Genomic DNA, 15,277 nt, shown 5'->3' with positions numbered 1-15,277 from the left:
GTTTGAGGACAGTTTGCGGCTGAAACGCACAAGCGAAAAAGTCGATCTCAAAGGGCTCATTTGTTCCGACCGAAAATAACAACGTGTCTTGATACACGGCCTCGACACGATTTGGCTTTTAGGCGAAGACAAACCGGCCCCAAAGCGGTTCCCCCGAGGGCTTTCGGGGGCCTTAATCGTGAATTATGTCTTTAGGCGAGGACCTTTAACTCTTTCGCTTTGGCCGGTAATAAACGAACTTTCCCACTCTGCTCTGGAATTGTTTCGGTGGGATTTACGTACTTAATTCGTTGGCTGGTCGCAGTTGACCATCGGAACTGTTCCGGCTGATCGTATTGGTTCAATGGGTAATAAATGATAACAATAACGGGCGGCATTCGGGCAATAAATCTCTTTTGGCCCAGATAACTCTTCTGATGTTCCACGGCGGAGGAAAAGCTGCAGGCCAATCGACGTATAAATAAAATAAAAGCGAATCTCCGCACATCACGAGGCATTATTTTGTATTTTCGCTTCGAAAGCCATTGTATTTATACTACCGAGGGCATAAATAAGACATTTTATTGTATAGACGACGGTCCCGTGGCCTGATCCATTTCAATCGGAGTTATTGTGGGATAAATCAGAAAATCAGGAAATGGAGGCGAGCGCGTATTGTGATGCCAGTTTTTCTCGCATTTGAAGCTTTATTTTCGGCCGACGGATAACTAATGATTATTGCAATGTCATCGATCATCGCGAGATACTTTTGCGCTGTTTCCTTCATGATAATCACGTTTTTTCTCCCTTATCGCCTAATATATTTACAATCTCTTCGCACCGAGACGCTTCTGCACGTCAAGTAATTTCATTCAGTTTCGGCGCTACGTTTTCCCACCAAATTTGCTGATTCATCGCCGTTCGTAGATCCCATGAAATTATAAGGCACGTTTTTTATGCCCCAAGTTACACATAATGAGAACCGAGTGATTTGCTAATGATCATACTCGCACTGCTCTTCCGTTACCCGTTTTGGGCCGTTCTCAACTTGGGTACAGATTTTGKGMTTTTTCCGTATTTCATCCAATTGGGAAGMTGACACAAGSATAATCGACATTTTKCCGCTAYAAAAAGCATTTTTTKMCCCCWAAATTACATTTTTATTCGATTTTACTTTGCACCCAACARTAAGTAGTAGGGTTTCGCCTCTTTCACTTTCAAAACGCTGTTTCTTCGAAATGGTRGAAAATTTCTCATAAATCCCCCCAGCCTTTYCGCTAGTCCKTCTTAAGAACGACACTTCACTAATTGGGTTTGCTCAAAAATTYCCAACCTGTAAAGAGATKGAAGCCAAAAGCGTGCAAMGTTTTCAAACTCTTGACGTTTAAAATACTGMSTATCTCCTGAATGGTTCWRWGWAWMCACTCAGCTGTTAAAATYTTTCCCATAGAGCTTGCCAAGAACTRCCGTCTACTAATTGGGTTGCTCAGAAATTCCCAACATGTAAAACGATGGAAACCAAAAATCGTGCAGCCAAATTTTGGAAACTTTCGAAGCTTAAAACCTCCTGTATYTCCTGAATGGTTCAAAATATCCACTCAACTGTTAGTATCTTTCCCATAGAGCTTGCCAAGAACTACCGTCTACTAATTGGGTTGCTCAGAAATTCCCAACCTGTAAAGCGATGGAAGCCGAAAATCGTGCCGCCAAATTTTGGAAACTTTCGAAGTTTAAAACATCTTGTATCTCCTGAATGGTTCAAAATATCGAATCATTGCTCAGAGGCTTTTCGATAGCGCTTGATGCGAGCCATTTTTCACTGTTTGGGTTCTCCCAAAAATTTCCAACCTGTAAAAAGATAGAAGCCAAAATCGTGCAGCCAAATTTGGGAAGCTCTCCAAGAGTAAAACGCCCTGTATCTCCATAACGGTTGAAAATATCAAATCAGTTCTTAATAGCTTTTCGATAGCGCTTACTATGAAGAACCTTCTGCCAATTGGGTTTGTTCAAAAATTCCTAACCTGCAWAAACRTCAAAGGCAAATTCTTGACGCCCAATTTTTRAAACTCTTGATGTTTAAAACACCCTGTMTCTCCYGAAGAGTTCGAAATATCCAATYAATTGTTGGGAGCGTTTTGATAGCACTTCCTCTAGACTACCTTTTACTGGTTGGGTTTGCCCAAAAATTCCCAACCTGTGAAAAGATAGAAGCCAAAATCGTGCTGCCAAATTGTTGAAGCTCTCCAAGAGTAAAACGCCGTGTATCTCCATAACGGTTGAAAATATCCAATCAGTTCTTAAGAGCTTTCCGATAGCGCTTGCTATGAAGAACCTTCTGTCAATTGGGTTTGGTCAAAAATTCCTAACCTGCAAAAACATCAAAGGAAAATTCTTGACGCCCAATTTTTGAAACTCTTGATGTTTAAAACACCCTGTATCTCCTGAAGAGTTCGAAATATCCAATCAATTGTTGGGAGCGTTTTGATAGCACTTCCTCTAGACTACCTTTTACTGATTGGGTTTGCTGAAAAATTCCCAACCTGTGAAAAGATAGAAGCCAAAATCGTGCAGCCAAATTTTTGAAGCTCTCCAAGTTTAAAACACGCTGTATATCCAGAAGGGTTGAAAATATCCAATCAGTTCTTAAGAGCTTTTCGATAGCGCTTGCTATGAAGAACCTTCTGTCAATTGGGTTTGTTCAAAAATTCCTAACCTGCATAAACATCAAAGGCAAATTCTTGACGCCCAATTTTTAAAACTCTTGATGTTTAAAACACCCTGTATCTCCTGAAGAGTTCGAAATATTCAATCAATTGTTGGTTTTTGATAGCACTTGCCGAGAACTACCTTTCGCCACTTGATTTTGCTCGCAATTTCCTAACCTCTAAAGAGATAGAAGGAAAACGGTAAAAAATTCCGGGTTCTCGAGCTTAAAACACTCTGTATGTTCGAAACGGTAGAAACTATCTAGTCAGTTGTTAACACCTTTTTGATAGCTCGTCTCAAAAGCTCGACTTGACTCACTAAATTTAGCAGCAATTTCTAACTCCTAAAAAGAAACAAGCAACAATAGAGAATTTAGACAAAAATAGAGAAACCTGAATTATACAGAGTGATTCAATTTTTAATCAAGAAACACAATCATGTGGGATAATTTGCCAAATTTCGCCCAGAAAAGTTTCCGAAATATGCGGAAAAAAACGTTTTCTCAATCAACTTTTGAATGAATTTTAACAAATAAAAATCTGTGGAATTTTTGGACTAATCTGGGAAGCTCTTTCGGCTAATTCCAGCTCTGGGCTCCGTTTCGATATTCTAAACCCCATTTCCATTTATCAGTTGAACAAATCGCCATTTCTAACGGTTTCAGATGGGCAAAATCGAGTTTTTTAAATAATTACATCCATTCGGAGAATCACTCCAACCTTTTCGAAAGGCTTGCCATGAACTCTCGTGTAATCTATTCGAAAGCAACGGATGGTGAAAAGTCAAGAGGCCGTTGCAAATTTCCTCTATAGGACTCCCGCCCTCAACTTCGAGCAATGGGGGAGGCATTTGAGGATCCTCCAAACCTTGTCCCGATGTGAATACGGTTCGACTCCCAAATTCCATTCAAAGGCACAATTTGTTAATGCAAAACCGGGGGGGTGGGTGACAAAAATGACGGAGTCTTGATGATTGGTCAACGTACAAAGGGCGTGCCAGTGTTGACTAGTTGTGACGATTTTCCTTGACCTGCGGATGATAATGGACATTTTCCAGGACAATCATCACTCCGTGTCATGGCATGTGAACCGCAGACAGTATTTCACACACTGTGTTCAGGTGTCGTAAAATTCGTTGCATTCAAAGGCACAACATTAATCTTCACGCTTTAATCTGGCTTTTCGGCCACAATTAATAATCGTAGGAAGATAATGGGCGTCAAACTTAAACTGTCACGGTGGCTGAGAAGTCGGGATTTGGTTACGCGCTAGCTGAATGCCGAATCGGCTTTTTTTGGTTTCTTTTCACAAACATTTCAATTGGCAACTAACAGTTTTCTCAACATCCTTATGATTTTTTTCGAACAACGGCAACAGTGTCCTAAGCAGTGGTTCTTCACCTCTGTTTTGGACTTTTCAAAACAATTTTACAATGAGGCAATTTTATTGTTTTGTCCAAAATTTCATTGGGGTGAAGGAAGATGCCCCCCAAAAACACGGTAAATTTGCTTGCTTTAACGTCAGGGAGTTATGTAGAAAACATACAGTCTTCTGTTATCTATAAAATTAGAAAAATCATCCTCGTTTTGTGCAAGGGTGGCGCAAGATTATTGCAAAATTTCATGTTTTCCGTCCCGTTTTGCATGTTTGTCGAAAGCAAAATGAGCAACTACGCTCGTTTTTACATCATTCCAGAGATAACTAAATGGCCTTTATTCGAAGTTTCTCAAGAAGCATTAGAGCCACAGAATTCGTTTTGGCATCGTTGGATAGAGAATTGAAAAGTCGATTCAGTCGTAACAACGTGAGTGAGGATATTCGGATAGTTTTGGCCCAGAAAGCGAAAATTTGAATATCATACAGTTAGGTTCAAGATTATGCCAAAATTTCACGTTTTCCGGCCCGTTTTTGCTCATATCTCGGAGGCAAAATGAGCAAGAACGCTCACTTGTACATCATTCTAGACATAAATAAATGGTCTTTTTAGAAAGTGAACCATGGATGGGGAAATGTTGGCAGTTTTCTCAAAAAATGCTTGAATTCAAGAAGCTTTAGGTTTGCGTGGTTTTCTTTTGAGTTGAAAAATCCACTTCAACATGGCGCTGCTTTTTTCGAAGTTTCTCAAGAACCATTTGAGCCACAGAATTCGTTTTGGCATCGTTGGATGGAGAATTGAAAACTCGATTCAGTGGTAACAACGTGAGTGAGGAAATTCTAGTAGTTTTGACCCAGAAAGTGAAATTTGAATATCAGACACTTAGGTGCAGGATTATGCCAAAATTTAATGTTTTCCGTCCCGTTTTTGCTCATTTCTAGGAGGCAAAATGAGCAAGAACGCTCATTTGTACATCATTCAAGACAGAAATAAGTGGCCTTTTTAGAAAGTGAACCATGGATGTGGAGTTGTTGGCAGTTTTCTCAAAAAATGTTTGAATTCAAGAAGTTTTAGGTTTGCGTGGTTTTTTTTAAGTTGCAAAATCCACTTGAACATGACGCTGCTTTTTTCGAGGTTTCTCAAAGACCATTCGAGCCACAGAATTCGTTTTGGCATCGTTGGATAGAGAATTAAATGAGGGGGTATGACCCCCTTGCCCCTCCCCTTGGATCCGCCCCTGGTCAAACGCCGTCAAAACACTAGCATCTGAAATTTAATTTTTTTGCCCAAAATGTCGCCTAAAAAGTCGATGTATTCGGTACAACAATCGCATTATAGAAAGTGTTTAATGTTGAAGTTGTGCCGAGGCTTTCGGAAACGACACGGTTTCGGACTCAAAAACGCTCCAAACATGACGATTGTTCAGTTCTGACGAAACAAGAACCTTTTCGAAAGGGAATTTTAAAAACTGCCTTTGCCCCGTAGACTTTATCGAAAAATCCCAATTAATCTTGATCAGAACAGCGCCCTGACACATAGAAACTAAAGGGGAAAGTCATCAATGAGTGTATGAAATTGCCAATTGGCAAGAGCGCAGAAATTAATTTTTTGCTCAAAAACTATGCTTGCTTCAAAATTTTACAAAGAACACGAAAATGCACAGAAAGGATCAGGACATCCACTGAAAAAAAATCAATTGATTCCAAGTACCAGAGAAAAAGTTCTGGTAGGTTTTGCACCAAGACACTCAAGAATTCACCGCTTGCCCAAAGCAGGTGGGCCTACAAAAAGACTAATTGATAATGAGTTTTTGTTTAAAACCCCGATATTTAAAGAAAACACGCGATTTTTTCAAGATATTTGACCATCATGATGAGAAAAGCCGGATATTTTAGCCTAATAAAAGTTAAGTAATCTCGACTTCTTTTGAGGGAGATAATGTGGCAGTGATGTGCTTTTGCCCGCTCCGCACTCCCATGCGGCTGTAGTTGAGGGTCATTTGAGGTAAAAACTCCTTGAACACACTGAAAATTTGCCGCAGTTCAAATAGAGACAAAACCGATTATCCTGAATGCTGAGCCGCGCTGTCCCGATAAATAAAAATAAGAAAGTGCGGCCGCCTAAACGGATTATTCGGTCTCGGGACGCCGCCTCAACTTTTAAAAGTGCCTTGGGGGGCGGCGGATGGCTTTTAAAAATTCCTGTTTCGTCTCCGTTTTCAGGTAGCAGGTGCCGCCCCGTGAAATATAGACCTAATTCCCGTTTAAGTTTAAAAGTGTGTTCGCGCCAGCGACCGATTAAGGAACACGAGCCCCCCGAAATGGCCAGTTCCTTCTTTCTGCAGACTGTGTGCCTTCGGTGTATTGGATTTTTTCGTACATGGTTGATGGCGTTATTAGAGATCGGGCCTTTCTCGGGGAGCCGGGTAAATAAAATAACAGGAAGAGCGAAAAGTTGCACAGAAACTTTCCAGTTGGAAACGTATAAAGTCGCATTCCGGGCAACGGAAAAGAGACGAAATGGGGATATACGATTCCGAAAGCAAAGGCATCATTAAATATGAAAATATAATTCTGCTCGCTGCCGCGCCCGTCTTTCTTTATTGTACGAATAAAACTTCTTTTTCGGTTTGTGCAACACGTCTCGCCATTATTCTGACGCTTTATCGGCCTGAGTGCATTCAAGACCCATTCGAATAGGAGAATTACACCCAAAAGGGCACGGAAATTTTTTCAACCCTGTTGCGCCTAGAAAAAACAGACAGTTAACCATTCGCATTGGCAGGAATATGCAAAACTGCACGCGAAACAATCGAGTGCATTCCGGAAAAGTTTCCCTTTTTGACCAAGTGCACCAACATCGGCATGAAGGGCATAATAATGAAAGAGCGGCAGAGTTATGTCAAACAGTTTCAGCTCTCAGGTATGAATTCCGCCGCGTCCTTTTATATAGAGAGATTGTTTAATTAAAATTCCTGCTGCCGGTGGGGAATTTTCCAGTTAAAACGGAACGGTCTACTGTGCATATTATGCGATGTTTAGTTCTTTTTCTAGTCGGGGCGAAATGTGGAAACTTTCCTCGGCGCCACTGAATTGTTGCCGTCCGCAACAGACGCAGCGGTTTACCAAAAATCCACCTTAACCAATCAATAGCAGCTTGAAGATGAGAAAGAAGCAAGTTAAGCTCGAAGTAAAGTTTCCACCTCTGAACATCCGCGATCTATGGATAATTGAAAAGCATTCGACTGCGCCAACTTTCATCAAACTATCGAAGATTTGGGAACAGACTGAAGATCGATCAAGAATTCAGCACAAGAGTTACGCAATATATTGAAACGGTAGAAGAAAAAGCATCAGAAGATGTGGGGATCAGACAAATTGTGCCCCCGTTTTCAGTTCGAATTGATCGAATATTCGACGAAACTTGAACGGAGACTCAGAGTGAAACTGGGAGAAACAGAAAATATAATCGAGGACTCAACAGAAAATTATGAATTTCCATCGTGCAATCGCAACAGTGCAAGTTTTCACGCCACTGTTTCTTTCCTTGTAGCTTCAATCCATCAAAGCGCCAATCGAGTGTCGAGACTTTGGACAAGTTTTAGCCAGTAAAAGTGGACTTTTTGATGAAGTTGGCGGGCACTGAAATATGGCGAAAAAAGCAGCCCCCGCTGTCTGCATAAAAAGCGGCAATTTTCTGGCCAACCATTTCGCGGTTGAAACTTGAAAGTTTTCAAGGAGTGTTCGCCGCAATATTGCTCGTCACGTACCCCCGGACAAGACCGTTTTAATTAAATCTCGGTAGCTCGAGTGATTAATTAAGGAATCAAGCTGATGATATCTTCAAGGGAATTTTAATTTTTTTCCAGCTTAATTTCCATTTTTGCAAAGCGAAACGCACTCGGTCTCTCACTCGTAGGCCGATCGCGCTCAGTCGCAAGCAACATCGTCAATTAAAAGTCGAAAAAAATGGGGGCGCCCGAAAACGGGACAAAAATGCCCTCCAATCCCTTGGCTACGCGATGGATAAATTCAATGGAGAGTCATGGAGTTGTGGATAATTGGCCTTCGTTTCACCTGAGGGCCACGTTTAATTAAATATCTGCTGTTCGCTTTGGCATATGGAAACGCCATGGAGAGGGATTCGAACACTTTTCCACATCTACAGGGTGTTGTGTGTGTATAGTCTGTTCCCAGCCTTTTGAAAGTGGCATTTTTTTAATATTTGTCCCCCGAGCGGGACAAAAATATTTAAAAAAATCATTTTATTGACCAATTTGGAAAACATTTTACGCATTTGTAGCCCAAGGGCTGGTGCACCTTCGCTGCAAATCTGAGGCTTCCAGCGGCCCTGGATAGAGACTGGAAATTTTTAAAACTGTCTTTGACAAAATCGACGTTCATCAAATTTGAGGCACACTTTTGGAAAATTTTGTAAAATCAGAATGTGGACCGAATGGAAGGAAATTTTATCCTTTTATAGCCCAAGAGCTGGTGCATCGTGACTAAAAATATGAAGCCTCTAGACGGGCTAGATTTTGACGGGCAATTTTTTAAAACTGTGTTTGACAAAATCGACGTTCATCAAATTTGAGACACACTTTTGGAAATTTTTGTAAAATCAGTCTGTGGACCGAATGGAAGGAAATTTTACCCTTTTATAGCCCAAGAGCTGGTGCATCGTGACTAAAAATATGAAGCYTCTAGACGSSYTAKATTTTGACRGGCAATTTTTTMMAACWGTWTTTGACAAAATCGACGTTCATCAAATTTGAGACACACTTTTGGAAAATTTTRTAAAATCAGTCTGTGGAATGGAAGGAAATTTTACGCTTTTATAGCCCAAGAGCTGGTGCACCGTGACTGAAAATATGAAGCCTCAAGACGCCTAATAGTTTGACGGGCAATTTTTCAAACTGTCTTTGACAAAATCGACGTTCATCAAATTTGAGACACTTTGAAAAATTTTGTAAAATCAGTGTGTGGACCGAATGGAAGGAAATTTTACGCTTTTATAGCCCAAGAGCTGGTGCATCGTGACTAAAAATATGAAGCCTCTAGACGCCCTATATTTTGACGGGCAATTTTTTCAAACTGTCTTTGACAAAATCGACGTTTATCAAATTTGAGACACACTTTGAAAAATTTTGTAAAATCAGTGTATGGACCGAATGGAAGGAAATTTTACGCTTTTATAGCCCAAGAGCTGGTGCATCGTGACTAAAAATATGAAGTCTCTAGACGACCTATTTTTGGACTGTCAATGACAAAATCGACGTTCACCAAATTTCACACACTTGAAATATTTAAAAAAATCAGTTCGCGATGAAAATTTACACCAATATTTACGCGTTTATAGTCCAAGACCCAATGAACCTGCACTGAAAATTTCAAGCCTCCAGCCGCCAAGGATTTTGACTATCAATGACAAATTCGACATTTGAAACTTTGAGGAGCACAATTGAAAAACTAACCACTATAACGATGTCGCCGACAATTTTGCCGATGCTTTTAAGGAAAACTTGCGGGTCTATGACTTGAAACAGTCCAAGGGTCTTTTAATAGAGAAGCGCAATACAAATATTAACAGATGCCTCCTTTGAGCCTTTGAGACCCTTATTGTTTTTGCCTCACTTAATGCAATGACGACCAGTTTCGGTTTATTAAATGGCAAAATGTTGGTTTAGCCGATGAGGACCAGATGCACTACTTATTTGCCTTCGATTGCAAATTAATTTGCTCGTTTTTTTACGCATGTACAGAGTTTCCTAACGATACAGTAATGTCACAAGTAGCGACTGTTTTTCAAACTTTCACTTGGAAAATCGCGGGTGGACTTTAATGTTTAATCACTGACAACAGGAAACTCTGAACATGAATAATCCGAAACCTGTTCCCGAACGATAAGCTCCCCATTCAATTTACCATACGGTTCTTATCTGGGAGCGCGCATCGTGTTTTCAATACGCCCTCGAAACAAATTGACTGTTTCTTTTACCTTTCCAGTCTCGGGGGCCTCGTTTCCCAAAATAATGGCGCTGCAAAACGGCCCTGTTGCATATTTGTCAACCAGTTTAGGGCCCCGATCCGAATATACTGCAAATTGACTCCGAGCAAGCCCAAAGCCCTTCATCAGGTGCGAAAGAAATTGAAATTTCAAACCCCCAGCCACAGACAATAGAATTAAATTAACGAAAAAACTACCGATTTACCGAACGGTGTGTGATTTCTTGAGGCCTGCGAGGCCTGAATTTCATCTGCTCCGCTCAGGGCCGTCATAGATCATCAGCATCCCCTTTGCGAAACAAATTTGAAAAATAGCCGTATCAAATTAAATCAAAATTCCCAAACCCCCGAGTCGGGGGCCATATTTTAAAATTCACTTCTGAAAACTACAAGAGCGATTAATCATTTTCTTCTGCGTTTGGCCGTTTGCGAATAATGGCCGTACAAGACGGGCGCCGTTGCCACCACCATGGATTTGTCCGCAATATTGGTAAATACGTTCTATATCGCTGAGGCCGATTCATGTTTTTAAAATCGTTTTTTTAGTGTTTCTCCTCAGAGTTTGTGCCGTTTAAAGTTCCTCACGTCGTCTATTACAAATTTGTTGATCATGCATCAGTGTTTATTTGTCGAAACATTGCCAATTTAACGGTTTGTTGCTTCCGTTGGGACAACGCCCATGACAAAACATTAAAACCCTCAAAAATCTACTCCTGCCGACTGTAGGACTGAATTCACCATGAAAAAAACCAAAATTTACCAAACGCTATAACAGAAATTAAAAGCCCATACCAGCCACTGAAGATTTGCTGGAAAATGCGCCCGGACTAGCCGGCGAAAAACTCCGTGGAAGGCAGTTTTGATAACTACAGTCCAGGATTTCGCCAATCGCGTAACGTTGTGCACATCAAACCTTCTTTCGCATGTTAGCCCGGGGGCAATTAAATTGATGATTTTTTCAAATGTGCGCAGTTTTCCTTGGGGAAAGCGCGCAAATATGTGGCAACAGCCGGAAAACTCCGATCCGAAGTTAGATAAATTAATAGCAGAGCGTAATGATTAATTTCGCGATGTTTCGAGAGCGTCTATTCGGGCGCAAGTAATGAATAAAACATTAATATACATCAATTAGTAAACTTTTGGCGGTCGAATTAGATGCTGGATTTATTGTTTGACGGCTGATTTTTATGAAGCCGAGCGCCGGCAATTTGGGGATTATTTTCGCGGCGGCTCAAGAACACCGAATTGTTGCATTCGGAGACTGTCGTGAAACATTAAGGACAACGTTGTGGAAAATGTGTCCGATGATGGACTCGGGGGAAATCAGCCGATGGAATTTTTACGACTGCGACAACTTTGCTCCTGCTGTAGCTGGCGACATCGGAAAATTTCCTCGCCGTTTTTCGCCTGTTTCTAATTTAAAATACGCGAAAAATCCATCAAAATTGCATGGGTTCTAACCCAGAATGGCGCATCTTCAGTCTTGCAGTGTTTGAGGACATTTTTCGTCCTCAGTTGAACACTTTTGGAAAAATCCAGAAGACTCAAGTCGGACTTCTGGGTGGCAACGATTTTGAGTGGAAAAATTAGGGATGAAATAGAGGTTTTCAATCGTCCAGCTCTGATCGGCCATTTGGACCGGCCCATAAGAAATCGACATAAACGAAGCTAAAACGGGGCAATTTCTGAGGGCCACAAAACCGACCGATGGTCATCAAACATTCGAACATCGGCCATTTTCCTTAATGGCGCCCGTGGGAAATCTATGGGATCGAAATCCGCTGGGGAGCAGGCCGATGTTCGATCGGCAACAATTAACTGAAACAATTGACGCGAAAATACAAAAAAACTCCTCCGAACTCCGGCCTAAAGCCGGCCAATTGTCGGTGGCCAAATGAACGGTAATCGGGGATTATGCAAATTTCGGCTTGATTGACGTTAAAATGCGTATGAAATGTAAAAGTGATATGGGAGGGAAGGTAAACCTAACAAAGACCCTTGTCAAATTCGAATGGAAAACTCCTGTTAAATGGTGTTTTTGTAAAGAAAACTCTGATTTTTTAATGGAGCCCATATTCGGCTGACTTTTTAAGCCGGCTTCGGGGGCCTTTCGGAAGATTGATGGCGACGCTGAATTTAAAATACCTGGAGTTATGAATTTAACGTGTGTCCGAAATAATCGAATGGAGTTTGGCATAAATATTTCCTAAATTTTGGCTGTAGATATATTCTCAATCGCTAATCCGATTTGGATAATTGTTTTCTCGAATAGTAGACCCTGCATTCTTGGACTAAACTCAACAAAAAAGACGCAAAAATGCAATAAACATGTTGTAGAGAGTGTTTAAATAGTGTCTTCCTTGGTCCAAGTTTTAATGCGCCTGCGTCTAAAAGTATACGTTGTTTTAGGCTCAAATCTTCCCAATAATTTCAACGTTTATTCGTCTGTTTTAAAACTCTGACTCTGAAGAGTGTGGAAGGTTTTATAAAACCATTTTTTCCAGATAAAGTTTCAGCGGACTTAGAAACTTTTGGTATCCGAAAATTGCGCTCGAGACCCTGAAATTTTCGCTAACTTTAGTTTTGAAAAACTGGGCTTGTTTGGTCGCTTAAAGTTTCTTCAGTGTTTTGCAATTTCGAAATCGGATCTTAGTTTGGCTCGTTCCGGTGTGAAGAGTGTGGAAGGTTTCAAAATCGTTTTTTTTTTCGAAAAAACTGCCCGTAGTTTCAGCGTCTTTGGGGGCTTCCGGCCTTTGAAACCTGGGCTGAAAGGTCGACATATGCGCTTTGTTCAGCTGTCTGGAAGCTTTTAAGATCGGCCTTTAATGAGGCTCAGTTGAAGATAAATAGGGTGGAAAGTTTCAAAAAACCAACTTTTTGACATAATTTTTGAGAAAAGGTCAACGTCTCAGGTCGTAGATGTTTCAGGTGACTGAAAAGTTCACTAGAGAGCTCGAAGTCTGCGTTTTTTTCACTTGTTCGAAATTGCAAAATCGTCTTCCATTGTGGTTTGTCCCGCTTTGAATAGTGCTGGAAAGTTTCAAAAAACCCTACTTTTTCGCATAAATCCGGGCATAATTTCAATCTCTGGCACCTAAAAACTAAAAACGAAATGTGTGCCTTATTCTGTTGGAAACTTAGAAATTGGGTTTTAAGCAGACTTGTGGTGCGGTGAATAGTGTGGAAGGTTTAAAAAATAATCAAAAGTTTTACGGGCTGAAAAGTGTGGAAAGTTAAAAAAAAAAAAATTTTATCTAGTAAATACGGCTACACTTTCGGCGTTTTTAGAAACTTCCAGCGGGCTAAAACTGCATTCGGAAACTCAAGATCCGCTCTTCTTTCGGCTGGAAAAAATATCGAAATCGGTCATAAATTTGGCTCATTTCGCGATTTAAAGTGTGGAAGGTTAAAAAAAAGAAAGTTTTCCAGATATTCCAGCCCAAACGGGGAGTTTAAACAAACTCGGTTTGGAAGCCGAAATTGTGCCCTTTCTTCGGTTTGTTTAAATTTTAAAATCGATTCCCAGTTTTGCGCGACAAGAAGTGTGGAAGGTTTCAAAAAACAAAACTTTCCCGGTAAACTTGGCGATAGTTTCAGCGTGTTCAGAAACTTCCCGTATAATTAAGCTGCGTTCGAAGCTTTGAAGGCTGTAGTTTTTGGTTTTTTAGTGCATAATTTGAACTCTTCTAATCGCTCTTCGCGGTAAAGAGTGTGGAGATTGGGCAAATCGGACCACGGGCGGAGAAAAAATTCACAGTCGAAATTCAGGAAAATTTAAGTTGCACGTTAAACTTGGGGGCGTTTGTTGATTCTTTCCCTCCTTTTATCACCCAAGCTTCCAGAGCAAATCAACCTCTCTTTAGTCTCTCTTTTATGTGTTGCATCCCCATCTAACATTAAAAAACGCATTTCTAACTCTCTCTAACGAATTCATTTGAGTCACTCTACAATCGAATAACTCGAATAGAATAACTCGATTATTCTTGCACCGAGTTTGGACTGTTCAAGATTGGAGCACAACAGCCACAGTCAGCTTCAGGTTCAGTTTCAATCGGCCCTCGCAATATCAGTTTCAGTTAATTTCGGCCTAATGAGACGGAAACCGAAGCTTCGCTCGCAGCTAATGAATTGATTCCCTTGGAAAATCGAAGCTGCACAGTTTTCATTAAGTTCTACTTAACTGTCGGCCGAGTTTAATAAAGCAATAAGCTGCGTTTCAGCTGCACTCCCCCAACTTAGTTAAATTAGGCCAGGAATTTGTTTCCATTTCCAATTGGACGGTTTCATGCTGGGTTTGGAGGCTTTCCATTGCGTCCGCTTGTTGAGGGCCAATTTGAAACTTCTTTGTGGCTGGAAACATGGAAGGTTTTGAGGCAAAAAATTGAGTTTAGCAAAAAGTAACTGCGATGGCCGGGAATCGAACCCGGATCAACTGCTTGGAAGGCAACTATGCTGACCATTACACCACCATCGCACATATTTTTGTCCATTAGTTTCATCGGACTTTTGCATCGTTGGGAAGGAAATTTGGAGCAATTCACTCTTGGTGCCAAAACTCCCTTTGAAAAAATCCCCAATTATCTCTAAAAAAGCCCCTAAGCAGGCGAAACATTTTCAAACCGCCTCCCGTAAAAGCGGATAAACCGGGCAGGGGCCGAACCAGTAATGAAAAACGCCGCACATTTTTTCGCGCTCGCAAAATATGAAAATTCAAAATTCCCCGGCCGCTCGCTCAATGGAATTCGCCATGTTAACACTCTTGCATGCCCCGGATTTTTCGCTCCGGGAATGCGAAATTTATCCCGGTGTTTGTTCGGGCTGAGCGAGATTTTCGCGAATTTTTTTGCGACATCGCCGCCAAAACAAACTGCTTGTTGATGCGGACGACACCAACTTCATCGCATCGGCCGATCAAATAGAGGCAAACAAAACAGCGCCAGCGGCAAGATGCCTGAGCCCTGAGCCTTTAATGATTTCCGGTGCAGTTTGGCCCTAGTCCAGACCTCCAGGTAAAACGCTGGAAATAATATACACCTGTATCGATCCAGGATTCCGGCACGTCATTGGCTAATTATCGCCAGAGCCTACACAGGCCTCGATATAGAGCCATATCGCAAGCATGGCAGGCTCTAGACGCGCACAGAATCAGTTTTTATGCACACTTCCGGGAAACCGCACTTTACAACATCAGTTTTCGTCAACAGTTCTCAAAG

The 15,277-nt window shown here is 41.2% G+C and overlaps 1 non-coding gene across 1 annotated transcript; it reads right to left on the bottom strand.

The window, feature by feature from the left end:
* Window positions 1–14,466: 14,466 nt before the first annotated feature.
* Window positions 14,467–14,538, bottom strand: Trnag-ucc. Its single transcript has one exon. It is a non-coding gene; the product is annotated as a tRNA-Gly (tRNA).
* Between the last annotated feature and the right edge of the window lie 739 nt (window positions 14,539–15,277).

The sequence above is a fragment of the Dendroctonus ponderosae genome, unplaced genomic scaffold, assembly GCF_020466585.1.
Source record: "Dendroctonus ponderosae isolate FM_Combo_2020 unplaced genomic scaffold, Dpon_F_20191213v2 Dpon_F_20191213_9, whole genome shotgun sequence".
Classification (NCBI taxonomy): domain Eukaryota; kingdom Metazoa; phylum Arthropoda; class Insecta; order Coleoptera; family Curculionidae; genus Dendroctonus; species Dendroctonus ponderosae.
This window is presented reverse-complemented; position numbering and strand designations above follow the sequence as displayed.